We start from the raw sequence: 18,332 nt of genomic DNA on the forward strand, positions 1-18,332 counted from the left end.
GGAGGGGGAGATGAACCATGAGAGACGATGGACTCTGAAAAACAAACTGAGGGTTCTAGAGGGGAGGGGGGTGGGGGAATGGGTTAGCCTGGTGATGCGTATTGAGGAGGGCACCTTCTGCATGGAGCACTGGGTGTTATATGCAAACAATGAATCATGGAAAGCTACATCAAAAACTAGTGATGTAATGTATGGTGATTAACATAACGTAATAGTAAAAAAATTAAGGCAACCTGCCTGTGGGTTAGTCATACTATAGACTTCATCGTAGCGTGTACAGATGCCTACAGTATTTACAAATGTTATCTGTTGGGTAGTTAAGTTTTGTTGCAATTTTTCCAGCACATATTCTACAGTAAAATTAAGAGGGGATACCGGTGTTCTTGTATAAAAATTCTTAACAGATGGATAAAGGCAATTTTCCTGAGAGAAGATTTGTTCTTGAAATATTTTTCTTTCACAATTGGAAATATAGAAATGGGATGTGGTTGTAAAAGAAGTATAAGAATGTCTAAGTTAACATTTTTTTCTTCTAAATTATTTAAGTACCATTAAGTTGAAATATTTACATTCATTATAAAAAATGTTAAATCTTATGCAAATGATTTAACACTGATTGCTGCAATGCAAATTGCACTTTTTTTTAAAAAAAATTATTGTTTACATGGAAGAAAAACATCTTGTTTGTTACCCTGTTTACAAATCCCGACTGACTTCAGATCAGTCACACAATATGCACTTTAAGAAACATCAGTCACAGTGTATGTTACAGTTGTAATGCAGTCTTGCAAACTGAGTCGGCCCCTTCCAGCCAGCCAACCTGGCTCTGGGCCTGCCAGGGGATCTGATGTCCGCCATGCCACTTCCAGAAAGCGGGACTAGGACCGGGGCCTTGCCTGCTAAGGAATGTTGAGAGAGAGTTTTTTTCTTGTATCTCTTTCTTGCTTAGATATTATTATTATTTTTTTTTTTGCCTAAAGAATACCTTTTAATATTTTATTTAGTGTGGCTCTGCTAATGGTAAATCATTTTAGTTTTATTTATCTGAAAATGTCATTTCATCCTAATTCTTAAAAATGAAATAAATTCTTTATTATAGATTTCTAGGTTAGTAGAAATCTTTCAGCACATTAAAAATTTCATTCTGTTTTTTATTGACTTTCACTAAATCTGTTGAGAAATTAGAAGTCAGTTTTATTTTTGTTCCTTTGAAGGTAATCTTTCTTTTCTTACTCTTGACATTTCTCCTTTTTTTTTTTTTTTCAACAGTTTTACTATACTGGACTAGATGAATATGTAGACATTAAATGGTGTCTAGTCCATTTGGGCTACTATAACAAAAATATTGTAGACTGGGTGGTTTAAAGAACAAATATTTATTTCTCAATGTTCTGGAGGCTAGGATGGACTTCCTAGATCAAGGAGCCAGCAGATTTGGTGTCTGGTGATTTTTCCTGTTTGTAGACTGCTTCTCACTTGTCCTCACATAATAGAAGGTGTGAGGGGGCCCTCTGGGGTCTCTTTTATAAGGGCACTAATCCTATTTGAGGATTCTGCCCTCACAATTTAGTCATCTCCCAAATGCCCCATTTCTTAATAGCATCACATTGGAGGTTGGAATTTCAACATATGAATTTGGGGGGGTGATATTCAGTCCATAGCAAACCCATTCACTGAGTTCTTAATTTTGCATATTTTATTTTTTCATTTTAGATTTTCCAATGGTAGTTTTTCAAATATGTCATGCCAATTGTATATATTTCTTAGTTATTTGCTATATTTATAATCTTTTAAAAATCTCTGTGAATGTAGAATTTTGTCTCCTCAAGCAAAAGCATAATTACAAGCCTGTGTTTAATAATTCCAATATCAGAAGCCCTTTTCCATTATCTATTTTTTTCTGTGCAACAATTTTCCTTTGTTTCTATCTAGCATGCAAGGCACACAGTAAAGTTGATTCTCATTATTCACTGTAGTTATATTCCATAAAGCCACTGTGAACAAATATGGAACCATTGTTCCTAGGAGAAATACAGAAATAAGTTCCTGTGAGCCTCTGGTCACAACCTTATCATCAACTAATCACTATGTAACCTTATTTTATGTATATTTTTGTTTAAAGACACCTTAATTTTTAAAAAGGATTTATTTATTTATTCTAGAGAGAGAGAGTGTGTGAGTGGGAGAAGGCAGAGAGAGAGGCAGAGAGAGAATCCTCATGCAGACTCTGTGCTGAGTGCAGAGTCCAATGCAGGGCTGATCCCACAGCCCTGAGATCATGACCTGAACCAAAGTGAAGAGTCGGGGGCCTAACCAACTGAGCTACCCAGGTGCCCCATAAAGACACCTTAATTTTTGCACACATACACACATACACACACTCACTCTCTCTCTCTCTCTCACGTATTTCTTACAAAGAATTAGTTACATGGTATTTGAATGATTTAAAGCCAGAGGCTTTGGTGGCTATTTGTATTACATAGGTTCATTTGCCAACATGTTTGTAAAACAAGCCAGTCTCATCAGCATTGAAAAACAGCTCTTCCACAGAACCCTTTTCCTGTAACACTTAGCAGATATTAAATAAATTCTCCTGTAGTTTCCTGATCTGCAGAACCTGCCTTGCTTATAATTTTAACATTTTTTACCTATATCAACTTTTGAAATGCAGAAGCCAGCAGAACTAGGCAAGAAGGGTTTAAAAATTTCCTGATCCTGGTTAACATGACTATAAATTTCTGACTTTTAGTCTCCTGCCTATGCAGGTCATTCTACTTTCCTTATTTGTTGTCATCTCACAAATCCACAAATGTCGCCACTTCTCCATGGTTTCGTCATACACTATAGATGTTATTTTAGCACCTTCCTCAGTGACCTTATTTACAGATTGATAAATTTCCTCTTTCTTTTTCTGAACATATTGTATTGGTGATTCATTAACATTGAACTCACAGACAATAATCCTAGAACTCATGCCTGAATGAAGCTTATCTAGCACAGACATTTTCTACCTAAGACAGCCTTCTCATGCTTAGGAACACTAGACAATACTTAAGCACTCCACTTAGAGCCATTTTAAGCAACAAAATCACCACCACAAAGCACAAAATAGGAAGAACTAAATAGACTGCAAATAGCATACTTAAAATATGAGAGCTGACATAGGAAGGTAGAACATCACCTTGTTTGACCTCAACTGGAAATATGTATGTTGAGTGACTCAAATGTTTTGCCACTCTGTGCACGTCCTCAAATGACCATGAAAATGCCATGAGTATTGATTTGGAGGTCACCAATAAATTTTAGTGCATAGATGAATAATCAGCATTGACTTTATCTGGCATTTCTTGAAACCAGTTTCAGGAATTGAGATTTTTGTGTCACCCACATGGCTTGAAGCTAGGATGCAGTCTTTGTGAGGGCAGTTACTTCCAGTGGACCCTTATTCCAGCAGTGTGGCCTTTTGGAGTCCCAACCGAAAATATGGAGTGCCTCACAATCCAGCTTTTTTCCTGCCTAGCCCTGAAGCTGTCAAGTACGTTGCTCAGTCACTCAGTTACTTTTTCTAGAATTGGTCACCATCCTAAGGGTAAAATATTCCAGGCTTTCTTCTCTGAATTTCTGTCCTGTCCTGGACCTTGTCTCAGTGATTCTTCACTAATAACATACTTTTAAATTTTATCATATCCTGGTCATTTTTACATCATCATCATCTGATGACAATCTGTGAGATTGGACTCCAAGATCTTTTTGACCTAAGACTTTGAAAAATGTACTATTACATTTTTATGAATTTGTTTTTGTTAGGGCACAGGGATAGATCACACACTTGGGGCTGGTGGGAATGTAGTTTCTTTTAAAGAGTATAGACATTTCAATTTTCAGTTATTCTGGCAAGAGGTCAAGATAAGGTTCAACAGATGAATTTTATAGAAATGAAGTGAGGGGTCATTTCGCTCTGAGAAATGAAGTGTTTCTGGTGATGTTGTTGGAGAAACCAGTAAGCTATTATTAGTCATGAGCAGCAGATCAAGATATTCCCTGGTAAGGAATCTAGGTTAAATCTAGGCCTTGACAGAGTTGTAAGTTATTCCTTGTATTGACTTGCCTTTTATTATATCTTTAGCAACATATCATTAAATGCAATAACCTAGAATCAGTTGTCCCATGCGGAATTATGGATGCATTCATTCAATTCCTGGTAGAAAGAAAGAGAGTTCTCTTCCTCTGACATCAGAGTGTAGAATGCACTGGTAATAGACAGCTATGCCCAACTTGGCAGTGACCTCACAATAGCCATCTCCATCGGAGGTAGCATAATGAGTATATTAGTTTCCTGGGACTGCCATAACAAAGAACCAAAAACTGGGTAGCTTAAAACAACAGAAATATATTGTTTCCTAGTTCTGGAGGTTAGAAGTCTTATATCCAAGTGTCAACAGGGCCTTTCTTCCCTGACAGCTCTAGGGGAGAATCCTTCCTTGCCCTTTCAGCTCCTGGTGTTTTCTAGCAATCTTTGGCATTCTTTGACTTGCAGATGCATTACTCACATCACATGGCTTTCTTCTCCCTGTGTGCCTTCACGTCATCTTTCCAGTGCGTATGTCCAAATTTCCCCTTTTTATGACCTCATCACATTTAGAGGTACAGGGGTTTGGACTTCAACATATCTTTGTTTGAGGGAGCCCAATTCAATCTATAACAATGAAGAATCCAAGAAAGAAAAATTTTAGGGATCTGATCCTGAACACAAGTGAAGCAGTGTACTAGGAAACTCTCATATTCATGATTGAGGCATCATTTTTGTGGGTTTATGCTATATTATAAAATATAACATAGGCAGTGTGGGGTATTTCTCAGTTAAGGTTCAGTCAGGGGAGCAGAGTCACTGTGAGTTTTAGAATTGGAATTTATTATGGGTTTTATATCTACACAAGTGTAGGATCGGGGAAAGAAAGGCCCAGAAGGGGAGTTGGAAGTTGAGGAAAGGAGTCATTCACATGTCCATCTGAGAAACCAACCACATCTAGTCACCAAAGTGAAACTGAAAGGGAGAAGCTCATGGGGAAATGCATGAGAAGCTGGTGCTTCTATTTGGCTCCCCTCATGTGTGTCGATAGACAAGCAGTTGTTTTGGGTCTAGAATCACTGTCAGTCAGGAAGATGAACAATTAGGACTGGATATGGAATGAAGGATAAAGTGGGACCTGCTGGGCCTACCTGAAACTGTGTGTCATCATGTCTGACGATGAAAACTTTCACTCCAACGTTCCAAAATTTGCCTGAGCACTCTTTTGACCAATTCAAACCTTGAAATATATGGGAGAAGGGAATCCAAGAAATATAATTTTCATCTTTAACCGCATGCCACAAGAGAAGGGCAGAGTTCTTCAGGGATTCACAAATTGAACATGAAACAGAAATAAAAATTTATTACAACATTAATGGAATTATAAGAAGGAGATCTAGGGAAGTTGCACTAAAGGGATTAGATTGTTTTATTTCACAGACAAGAAAAGTTAATAAAGTGATCTATATTCACATAAGGCTTATGAGAAAGAAAGTAAGGACTGCCTGTGACCTGGGTATAAAGACTAACTTTCCCTTTTTGAAATTGAATGTAAAACTTAGGAGAACCAAATTATGGCTTTCATGTATTGAGCCACTGACTAGTTCAGTATAGTTCAACATATATTTGCGTACAGATTTTTTGTTTGAGTAAAGATGTTTAACCAGGTCTTCCTTTCTTCTTTTCCCTACGTTCTTCCCCCAAAAGACCAGGTCATTTGTATTAGCATTTTCCAAAGAAACAGAATCAATAGGATATATACATACATATTTGTTTGTGTTGTGTATATATAAAAACCAATAGAATATATATAAATAAATCATAAACTATAAATAATAAATATAATAATACAAATATAAATATAAATAAATAATATATATTATATTTATTATAAGGAATTGGCTCATGCTATTGTGGAGACTGACAAATTCTAAGATCTGTAGGGTGAATCAGCAAGCTGGAGACCCAGGAGAACCAGTGGTGTGGTCCCAGTTTGAATCTGAAAATCTGAGAACTAGAAGAAGCAATGGTATAGCTTTAGTTCAAAGGCCATCAGGATTGAGACTCAGGAAGAACAGATGTTTTGGTTATGTCAGAAGGTAGAAAAAAGCCAATCTCCCAACTTGAAGACAGCAGTCAGGTAGAAACAGTTCCCTTGCCTCATGGAGTCAGGTAGAAACATGTTCAATGGTCAACCATTTTGGTCTATTCAGACCTTCAACTGATTGAACGAGGCTCACCCACTTTAGGGAAGGCAATCTACTTTGCTCAGTCTACCAATTCAAATGTTAATCTCATCTAGAAACAGCCTCACAGACACAGAATAATGTTTAACCAAATATCTGAGCACCCTGTGACTCAGTCAAGTTGATACATAAAATTAACTATCACATCACTATTCTCAAAAACTTTACAGACTAGAACTTAATCATGCCCTGGAAAGAGCCTCTGAGTACTTTTATTATTATCTCAAGTTAAGGGTATTTAATTGTTTTTTTGTTTGTTTTGTTTTATCTGTTTGTTTCTATTTGAGTATGTAGCCTTATTTCTCCTGCATCTCCATTACAAATGTTAAAGAAAAAAAAAAAAAAACCCGCATTAATCCAGGGGTCCTCAAGGGGATGGGCTGTTTTTATCCCAAAGGCATTTTGACAATGTTTGGAGATATTCCTGGGTATCACAAAGCTCAGAGTATGAGGGTATTGCCCTTGGTATCTAGTGGGTAGAGGCCAAAGATTCTATTAAATATCCTATATGCACAGGGCAGCCTCATACGACAAAGAATGATCTGGCCCAAAATATCAACGTTACCACTGTTGAGAAACCTTAAACTATAATCCAAGAAAGATTTGAATATTAGTTTCAGTTTTGGACTAATTAAAGAGTTCTCTGTTCATTGAATAAGCCCCAAAGCTGAGAGAATAAATGATTTCAGTAGTAAAATTAAAAAAATAATTAGACTGAGCAGGGCATTTCCAGCAAGGAAGGAAAAAGATAACCAGAGGCAAGAAGTGTTAAAGATTATTTTTCCTCCAATGCTTGGCTGACTTCTTTCCCAAGCTGGTTTACCAGGTCCTCATTCATTTGCTCAATGTGAAGGTTGAGAGATTATATCAGCCTTGAATAGGAGATGCTTTTCTCCTAAGCCAGTGCTTTAGAGGAAACAGATCCATTCGTATCGTTTGGAAGGTAGCTGGAACACATATGTATAACTTTTTGGCAGTGATTATCATCATTTTTCTTTTCTTTTCTTTTTAAAGATTTTTATTTATTTATTTGACAGAGAGAGAGATAGCGAGAGCAGGAACACAAGCAGGGGGAGTGGGAGAGGGAGAAGCAGGCTTCCCGCCGAGCAGGGAGCCCGATGTGGGGCCCAATCCCAGGCCCCTGGGATCATGACCTGAGCCGAAGGCAGACGCTTAACCAACTGAGCCACCCAGGCGCCCTATCATCATTTTTCAAGTGATACTTAAATATCAAGCATGTTCTAATGAATGAATTACATGATGAATTATGTACTACTTCTGTCTTGTATTCTCCAAATGATTTTGGGGGTGAGGTACTAGAACAATGGTCACTTCAGAGGACTGAATGCTGTTTCTGGTGGTGTTTCTCACAGCAAGTATTAGAAGAGGGTGTTCTGTGGGCATGTCACATTCATCTACACTCTGTTTTTCCAGCCCCTATGCCAACACACACATACCTACACACTGAGAGTAGTGCTTGCGTTGTGAATATCTAGTTTAGTAACAAAAATGGAAAGTAAGAACATTACTTTGTGTAGGAAAGAGTTATTCTTTTTAGAATAATAAGATTTTTCAAACCTTTATATTTTGGGAATGTAAATCAGCTACTCTTTCCTTCTAATGCAAGAAACTAGCTCATTAGAAGAGCAGGCCAATTTACTTAGAATGGTATGGGCATACTTTTTTTCTTGTCAGCTTGGAAGTTCTAATGACCTAATTTGATAAATTGGAGTGATATCAAGGTTTCCATCTAAGTATTTTATTTATGCTAATAAAGATTTCTATTTTACATTTCATCTAAAATTTAAAGGTTTTGTACTTGTGTTTTGATAGAACAGTGTCATTTATTTCAGACTTCTTATTTATGGAAATGGCTGATTGTAGATTTCTATTCTTGGAACTGGAAATACAGATAGGCAAGTCATAAAAATAACAAAACATTTATTTCAGAAAATACCCTGAATACAGTAATTGGTCACTAAAAAGATAAGGTTGTAATTATGGCTTTTCCTAGAAATGAGAACCTGAAGATTTTATAATGAGATCATTTCTAGTATCTGGCAGGCTTCATGTTCACAAATTATATTTTAATATACATATATGGGTTATTTCATTCTAAGTTATTTTATTTCTACTATCTAGGGGACTATAGCCTTTCTTTCATCTATGGAAGTGAATGTATAATATCCTGATAAATTTAATATACTCTTTATATTATAGTGTTAGTCATGCAGAAAAGCACATAAATAATTGAAATATCTTTTCTCTAAAAGGAGACATTGTATTATAATTAGATAATTAACTGTAGTGAATTGGTTATATTTACGGGAGTTAAAAATAATTTGTATTTTCTTGGTCATGAACCCCTAGATTATATCGAGATAAAAGAAATGAGACTTCATAAAATTTTCTGGCCATTTTGGTGAGAAATTTGTTTTTTCTCTGTTTTCTTGTATTCCTATTTAATTCCTATTAATAAATATTTTTTTAAAGATTTTTATTTATTTGAGAGTGGGGTAGGGGCACAAGGAGAGGGAGAGACAGTCTTAAGCAGACTTCCCACTGAGCAAGGAGCTGGACCCCGAGATCACAAACCGAGCCCAAACCAAGAGTCAGACGCTCAACTGACTGCACCACCCAGGCGCCCCTCCAATGAATAAATATTAATAGTTGTCTGTAGGTCATCTTTATGTAAGGCCATGAACTTTATGATGTATTTACCTTTTAGGGTTGAGGTGATGTGGAAGTCATTCATGTAACATTTTTTCCCCTTAACACTATTTTCTTGTTCTATTGGTATAGTATTTTAATTTGAAGCAAAACGTCATTTCCTGGATCCTTAAACAATTTACAACACTTCTAAACAGGTTCAGCTCCTTTGGAACCCTCTGCTCTTTGTATATCCATACTATTATGGTTGTTAGAAGTTAGAACATCCTTGGTACTTTTTTTCCGAGATGCCATTATTTTTTTAAGTGTGAGGGAAAGCCTACTTTAAATGCCTTGGCTTGACTGTCAACAGACTATCCATTTGGCAGATGATCCATTATATGATTTTGATTTACACGCTAATAAGAAATTATGACTTGTCAATTGGTTCCTGTTTCAAAGTAATGCATGGAAACATTCATTTACAGAAAAACTTTTCAAACATTTAAAAGTTAAGCTTTACCCAGTGCCTGGGTGGCTCAGTTGGTTAAGTGTCTGCCTTTAGCTCAGGTCATGATCCCAGGGTTCTTGGATCAAGTCCCAAATGGGGCTCCCTGCTCAGCGGGGTGTCTGCTTCTCCCTCTGCCTCTGTCTCCTCCAACTCATGCGCTCTCTCTCTCTCTCAAATAAATAAAATCTTTAAAAACTAAAAAAATAAGAAAAAATGAAAGTTAAGTGTTACCTTTAAGATGTCTCCTAAGGATTGTATGTGTGATATAAGTTAACTTTTACTATTGAAATAATAGAGGGCCCCATTGGCACTCTGAACTGTGATATTTGAAGGTTTGCTAACAGTATTCAATGTGAGTGGCCAGAATCACTGGGTTATAATGTATGCAGATCTGAAATTTTCCTAGATATTAATAATTGCTTCTCACAAATGTTTGCTAATTTACACATCAACTGCAAGTGTTCACTCACAACATCAAGAGAACTTGGTGCTGTCAAACTTAAAATACTCCTTTTCCCCCCTTATTATGATTTGTAAGAAGTGGCAATTCCTTATTGTTTAATGTGTATTTCCTAATTTTTATTTTTTTTAAAGATTTTATTTATTTGAGAGAGAGAGAGAGAGAGAGCATGAGCAGGGAGGGAGGAGGGGCAAAGGGAGAAGGAGAAGAAGTAGACCCCTCACTGAGCCGGGAGCCCTATGTGGGGTTCAATCCCAGGACCCTGAGATCATGACCTGAGCCGAAGGCAGACACTTAACCTACTGAGCCACCCAGGCATCCCTAATGTGTATTTCCTAATTTTTAAAATATATTTATTGACTATTCTGTATTTTTGTTGTTCCATGAATGGCATATTCTTATGTTTTATCCTTTCTTATATGAATTGTTGACCTTTCAGCTTTGTTTAGTAGAGTTTTTTCCCCAGTTATATGGATTAAAAACTCATAAACTCATATACTATGACTTGTCTCTTAAGTTATCAGTGATTTCCATTTTTTTTTTTAAGTAGAATCCATGGTCAGCATGGAGCCCAATGTGAGGCTTGAACCCAGGACTGTGAGATAAAAACCTGAGTGAGATCAAGAGTCCAATGCTTAACTGACTGAGTCACTCAGGTGTCCCAGTGATTTTTATATTTTATCTTGTTTATTGCATTTGCGAGAATTACACATTGCCCGTGTAGAGGTTAGAACTTAGGTATAATACTGACTGTAAGTGAGGACAGACACTTGTACATTTTTGATAGATATTCTTTGTCAAATTAAGATTCACTTTGATTCCAAGTTTGATAAGAGTTTTTACTGTGAATAAATATATTTTCTCAAATTTTTTTCTGTATAAAATGAGATGTTCATAGAATTTTTCTGCTTTAATATCTTTTTGAAGATTTTATTTATTTGAGAGAGAGAGAATGAGAGAGAGAGAGAGAGAGCATGAGAGGGGAGGAGGGTCAGAGGGAGAAGCAGACTCCCTGCTGTGCAGGGAGCCTGATGTAGGACTCGATTCCGGGACTCCATGATTATGACCTGAGCCAAAGGCAGTCGCTTAACAACTGAGCCACCCAGGCACCCTCTGCTTTAATATTTTTTTTTTAAGATTTTCTTTATTTATTTGACAGAGAGAGAGCAGAACAGCACAGGCAGGGGAAGCAGCAGAGGGAGAGAGAGAAGGAGCCTCTCTGCTGAGCAGAGAGCCCCATGTGGGACTTGATCCCAGGACCCTGCGATCATGACCTGAGCTGAAGGCAGTCGCTTAACCAACTGAGCCACCCACGTGCCCCTGCTTTAATATTTTTGAATGCTGAATTTTATTTTCTATTTTAAACATTTCTTGCAATATTGAGAAATAACCTACATGGTCATGATACATTTTGTGTGATTTCATGTTTTAAAAATGTCATTATGTCCTCCTTCATTCCTGTTCCAGAGATGGCTAACTTTCCACTAAAATTTGTCCTTTTTTTTCCCCCCCATAGTGAGGAATTTTCATGGGAAGAGATCTTTCTTATCTCCCCATGTATCTAACTAGGGTCCTGGAACTAATTATTATATTTTTTGGTGCATTGCTTATTTCACCATATGTAATGATGTTATTTATCTCTAATTTTTTTTGCCTTGAAAACAATTTTTCATGATATTAATATAACTAGGTTTACTATGCTTAATACTTCTTTTACATATTTTTGTCATCTCATTATCAATAATAGTTTCTTTTTTTTTTTTTAAGATTTTATTTATTTATTTGACAGAGAGAGAGATAGCGAGAGCAGGAACACAAGCAGGGGGAGTGGGAGAGGGAGAAGCAGGCTTCCTGCCTAGCAGGGAGCCTGATGTGGGACTCAATCCCAGGACTCTGGGATCATGACCTGAGCTGAAGGCAGATGCTTAACGACTGAGCCACCCAGGCGCCCATCAATAATAATTTCTATGTAATTATGTTTTACTACTGTTTTCTGTAAAAAGAATTTAGCTGAAAATTTTTCCTCTTCAGTTCTTTGGTTGTTTTTCTTTTTAATGTATGCCACTAAGAACATACAGTTCTGGATTATAAAGTCGCATGAAATAATTCTGCCAAATGGATGTTAATGTTACTGATTTAATATGCAGTTAGGTTTATTTTGTTTTAATTGTTTTAGTTTTCTTCTTCAGGAAAAAAATATGCACATATTATATATATATAATTGTTATGAGTTGAATTGTGTCCTTCCCTCCTCCCCAAAAACGATATGTTGAAGTCCTAACCCCCAAAATCTTAAATATGATCCTATGTGGAAATAGGGTCAGGGCATATATAATTATTTAAGTTAAGTGTCTTGCTAGAGTAGGTTGTGTCCCTAATCCAATATGACTGGTGTTCCTTATAAGATGGTCGTGTGAAGATCGAGATAGAAAGCCATGTGGCAATGAAGATAGAGATTGGAGGTATGTAGCTACAAGCTAAGGAACACCAAAGATTGCATGCCAACCCCCAGAAGATAGGAAAAGGCAAGGAAAGACTCCTCTAAAGGTTTTAGGGGAAGCGCGTCCCTGCTGACACTTTGATTTTGGACTTCTAGGTTCCAGACAATACATTTCTGTGGTTTTAAGCCACTCAGTTTGTAGACTTTGGTACAGTAACCCTAATAAACTAATATAGCAATCTAATTTGCCTGACTTTCATTTGTATCATGTTGTCTCTGATTCTATTTATTATTTCTGTTTCAATTTTTTTCCCTCAAGGATTCTCTCTGTTGTTATGTGAAGAGCAGTTTCTTTAATATATGATGCATTTTTGTGCTCAGGCTCTCCCTGATTTTTTAGAATCCATCTTGTTTCAGCAGGACCATACTATTATCTGCTTCCTTCCTTCCATTTCATTTACAAGCAGGTGCTACGTCTAAACACACTGCCTCTGCCTTCCAAAGTGTGTCCCTCTCTCTCCCCCAGATGCACTTTCTGGAACCCTTCATTATAATTCCTCTTTGCCAGTGTTTGACCCACCAAGCATCAGACCTGCTTTCAGAAGTTTCTTTTCAGTGTAGAGCTCTTTTCTTTGGGAGATTTATCCTGACTGGTCCTGCATTCCAACTCTGCCAAGACTCTCCTCACAATTTTGTGCATTTCCTTCTAAACTCCCCAAACTGCTCTGGTCTGGTGTCTGGATATTGTCCCCTTTTTACATATAAATTGGAGTTTTGTGGGACTTTCCCTTTTAGTAGCACTGTGAGTAGTGGTTATAAATGCTTTTAATTAGAAATCTATTTATATGGAAAGCTGTAATTTGGCATCTATATTATGTAGAAAACTGAAGTGAAGCTAAAACAGTAGGTCTCCTAACTTAAAGGATCTGTATTCTCATTTGTTTGGAGTATACACAATGACTGTCTTGGTTTCTTGAAAATAGGGATCATTGACGCTATGACAGTTCTTTAATGTTATGAAGTCAATATAATCTCCACTTTTCTTTTATTAATTCACAGGTTTTGAAAGTCATAGTGGAATTTATATAACCTGCACAAGATGCAGGTAGGTATGGGTCAAAATAAGGGCTCATATTTGATACAGAGGCCAAGATCCTCAACTTCTCCAAGCCTCGTTTCCCTTACTTATAAAATGGTTTTAATATTAGCTATTTTGCATTATAGCTGTTAGTTCTATATTTGATAATTTATGTGAGCATAATATTTTTAGCATGGAGCCTTGTATGTTAAAGGTATTCAAAAATTGATAGAAGTTGTTATTCAAAATAACATTAATATTATAGTCAGTGAACCAATTATATGTAGGCTAGTTTGGTTTATTAGCTATTTTAGCATTATGAAATTGATTTAAACCACAAAACCCTTTTGAAGTCTTGGAATATATCCACCTGTCAAAGGAAACTGAGACTGGACTAAAAAGCATTGGTTAGAAAAAGATACTTGCAAATTCATTTTCTCACTTAGCTTAGAATGGCACATGCTGATACATTTTGTTTTGGCAGTCTTGATTTTTATAAAGCTTTGGACTAAAATGAAAACAATTGAATTGGAAACTTTGTTATCACCCATTTCAGGGAATATTACAACAGCTTCTGCTATGGACTCAAGTGTGTTTAAAGGGAATATGTTCCTAGGTACATTGTTTATATTCTACTCAAAAAATAATATTATTTCGCCCACATCCAGTCTGAGGACTTCATTTAATTCTTTTATAGGAATTAAAAGCTCATAAAGAGAACTGATGGAGTACAAGACTGAATATTTTTATTCTGTGGTAAACAGAGACAAGTCGGTTTGCTCCCCAGTTTTCATGTGAATATTCTGGTGTTATCATATTTGTTTCAACCATAATTTAGGGCAGTGGTTCCCAAACCTGGCTGGCCATTAGAACTACCTAAAGAACTGTTCAAGCAAACATATCCCTTAGTATTTCCCATACCTAGTGAAACATCATCTATCTCTTACAAATCTCTTCAGGTGATTGGTGAAATCGTAATTTGAGATGTTTCAGATTAGTCTATATTTCCTTGGATTTGAATTAAAATGCCAAAAAGTAGGTTGTATTGTTTGGGGTGTTAGAAGAACAACATAGACCACTCTTTTCCAAGTGTAGCATCAGCCTCACCCGAGAGCTTGTTAGAAATGCGGAATTTATGGCTTTCCTCAGATATGGTGTATAAAACATGCATTTTTAACAGAATCCCTAAGTGGTTTGTATGCACATCAAAGTTCTAAAAACACTGACAAGAACTTTTATAGAATAAGTTTTGACCTTTTTATCCAAAAACTGAACATAAAAATTTCATGTACCAACCAGAGTGAAGATGCAAAATCAAAAGGCAAAATATTGTTGGTTGTTCTATATACAACATAAAGTTTTTATTGTAATTGCAATTGTAAAAAACTAGTTCATTGTTTAGTCTGAAGCTAGAATTGAGTTCACTCACTACCACTCATTATTTCTATGTTGTTTATAAAGATTTGTGGTTAGGAAGCTTGGGGTCTTAGTTTGAATTGTACTTTATTCTTATCTTACTGGCATGTGAAATTTGTAATAGAGGCAGCATCAATTGCAGCAAAGTAAAAACTAAAAGCAAAACATTTATCCTACCCTTTCTGAGAAAGAAACATTTTGCAATGTGATACACTGTATTTGGTCAACAATTTAATTTCCCAATTTCTGCTAGGCTTTCCCAATTAGCTCCGCTGATCATCCTTGCCACATTGGCTCTTCTCTCTTAAATTTCTTGTCACAACTGTGTTTTAGAATGACTTACATTTTTTTCATTCTTCAAATTGCAATTCCTTGAGGGCAACTTGTATTTCCTACTTTTTGTAGCTCCCAATGTCCTCATCTGCCCCATCCCCCATTCCTAACATAGTTCTTAATAGGGTGATGAGTAATTAGGGTGATCACATATCTTGATTTAACTGGTGCAATTCTAGAATAAATCTGCTGTCCCACAATAATTATATATAGCAGGCACTTTCATTTTCAAAAATGTCCTGGTCAGAACTATACATTATATGGTCTCCTCTCAGTAATGAAGATGAAACTGAACTGTGGTCTCCTCTCAGTAATGAAGATGAAACTGAACTAAGGAAAGGGTCTCCTTTCCTTTAGAGGAACCTCACCAGCTGTTGCTAGGTGAGACTACTACTTGCCCAGCATCCCTAAAGGTTACCTTACCCCCATTCCTTCCTCCTTTCTATGCTGTAGCTGTCTTTGATCAGTGTGAAATAGCTAATATTCAAAGGATCAGGAATGACTTGCCAAACTTCTTCGGCAATACAGTATACTAGAAATAACTCACTGTCTATTGTAGCCATTTAATTTTATTTGAATTTCTTATTATGGTTTAATATTTTTAAAGTTGATTGTATTATACACACTATGGGGTTATTTCAGCTTTATTGAGGCATAATTGAAAAATCAGATTGACAGGTATTTAAAGTGTACAACGTGATGATTTGATATACATATACAGTGTGAAATGATCCCCTCCAGTGACTTAATTAACATGCATCACCTCACATATTTAATTTTTGTTGTTTTTGAGAACATTTAAGTTCTACTCTCTTAGCAAATTTCAATTATGCAATACAGTGTTACCAATTATAGTCACTATGTTATACATTACATCCTCAGACCTTATTCATTTTTTAAGAGGTGGGGGAGGGGCAGAGGAAGAAGGAGAGAGGGAATCTTAAACCCCATGCAGGGGTCAATATCACAACCCTGAGATCATGACCTGAGCCAAAATCAAGAGTCAGATGCTTAACTGACTAAGCCACCCAGGTGCCCCCGACCTCATTCATCTTATAGCTAAAAGTTTGTATTCTTTTACCAGCCTATCCTTATTTTCCCCACTCCGCAATCCCTAGCAACCGCTTTTTTACTCCCTGTTTCTATGGGTTTGACTTATTATCTTTTAGATTCTACATATAAGCAATGCCATTCAGTGTTTGTCTTTGTCTAGCTTATTTCACTTAGCATAATGCCCTCAAGGTTCATCCGTGTTGTCACAAATGAGAGTATTTTTAAAAGCTGAATAATATTCCATTTTATATTTATACCACAATCTTTACCCATTCACCATTGATGGACATGTAGGTTGTTTCCATTGTGAAAAATGCAGCAATGAAGGTGGGAGTACAGATAAATCTTCAGGAAATTGATTTTGTTTACTTTGAGTAAATACCCAGAAGTGGAATTGCTGGCTCACATGGTAGCTCTATTGTTCATTTCTTGAGGAACCTTCATCCTTTTTTCCATTGTGGCTGTACCAGTTTACATTCCCACTAACAATAGATGAGAGTTTCCTTTTCTCCACATCCTTACCAGTATTTGTTTTTTTCTTGTCTTTTGGATAATAGCCATCCTAACAAATATGAAGTGATATCTCATTTGTGGTTTTGATTTGCATTTCCCTGATGATTAGTGATGTTGACCACCTTTTTATATACCTGTTGCCCATTTGTATCTCTTCTTTGGAAAAATGTCTATTTGGATCCTTTGTCCATTTTTTAATTGGGTTACTTGTTTTTCACTATTAAGTTGTATGAGTTATTTGGTATTTTGGGGGGTATTAACCCATATCGGATATGTGGTTTGCAAATATTTTCTTCCTCTCCGTAAATTGCCCTTTCATTCTGTTGATGGTTTCTTTTGCTGAGTAGAAGCTTTTTAATTTGATGTAGTCCCGTTTGTTTTAGTTTTTGTTGCTTGTGCTTTTTGGAGTCTTACCCAAGAAATCATTGCCAAGACCAATGTCAAGGGTATTTTCCTCTATGTTTTCTGCTAAGAGTTTTATGGTTTCAGGTCTTATGTAGTCCTATGTTCAAATCTTTAATCCATTTTGAGTTGATTTTTGTGTATGGTGTAAGATAGGGGTCCAGTTCCATTCTTTTACATGTGGCTGTCCAGTTTTTCCAGCACTATTTGTTGAAGAGACTATCCTTTCCTCAGTGTATATTCTTAGCTCTTTTGTTGAAAATTACTTCATGAATGGGTTTATTTCTAGGCTCTCTTTTCTAGTCCATTAATCTATATTTCTATTTTCATGCTGATACCAAAGAGTTTTGGTTACTATAGCATTGTGACATTTGTGCTATTTGTTTTTTAGGGAAATGCTTTTTGGTGGTTCCTCCTCATCCATTTCTTCATGCCTCCTCCATCCATAATCCATTGCCTTCAAAGTAACTGATGTTAATAACATAGCAGGTATGCTTCTCTATTTTCCTTCATGATCATAAACAAATATATATATGTATATACACACATATAACATATGTTGGATGTTTTTTTGTCATTACTTTTTCCTCTTACCAAAACCTTGTAGAAATCCATTTCAGTAATTATTTCAATAGTTGCCTTTCCAGGATGTAGATGTATTATAATTTGCTTAGCTATTCCTCTGAGATTATAATTAAGTTGTTTCCAGTTTTTCTTACTATTATTTGCCAATACATACAGTACTATAGTAAATGTTCTTTGACATATTCCCTTACATACTGATGGCTTTATTTTTATGTGGAGTAAGATTGATGGGTCAAAGTTGTATGTGTGTTTTTAATTTTAATGGATTTTGCACATTACTTTCCAAAATAATTGTAACAGTTCCTTGTGTTGTTGCCCTTAACTCATTTGGTGCTCTCTGATTCTAAGACCAAAGTTGGGCCCTGGATGCTAGAAAGGCCCTAAGAGACCAGGCTGCTACATTCTACTACAATCTTTTAGTATAAATAAAAAGCCTTTTAAATATTGAAGAGAGAGTGCTGCAATTTGAGTTTTACATGAAATTAGTTGCTTTTATGAAAGGAACAGAATTACTTGAAATCTGGACTACCACAGCAAAGCTGGGACATATGATTGCTGTATAATTTTGACACATAAA

At 36.1% G+C, this 18,332-nt stretch overlaps 1 long non-coding RNA gene across 1 annotated transcript in view; it reads left to right on the top strand.

Annotated features, from left to right (window-relative positions):
• LOC123858937 (uncharacterized) overlaps nucleotides 1-17,700 on the top strand; it is a 147,094-nt gene extending 129,394 nt beyond the window's left edge. The window contains exon 3 of the long non-coding RNA XR_010410618.1: nucleotides 17,562-17,700. This is a non-coding gene — a long non-coding RNA (uncharacterized LOC123858937). The remainder of the gene's footprint in view (nucleotides 1-17,561) is intronic.
• The last annotated feature ends 632 nt before the right edge of the window (nucleotides 17,701-18,332 follow it).

This window comes from Mirounga angustirostris, unplaced genomic scaffold, assembly GCF_029215605.1.
Source record: "Mirounga angustirostris isolate CCGP_5_RB_7025 unplaced genomic scaffold, mMirAng1.0.hap1 SCAF_4, whole genome shotgun sequence".
Lineage (NCBI taxonomy): Eukaryota > Metazoa > Chordata > Mammalia > Carnivora > Phocidae > Mirounga > Mirounga angustirostris.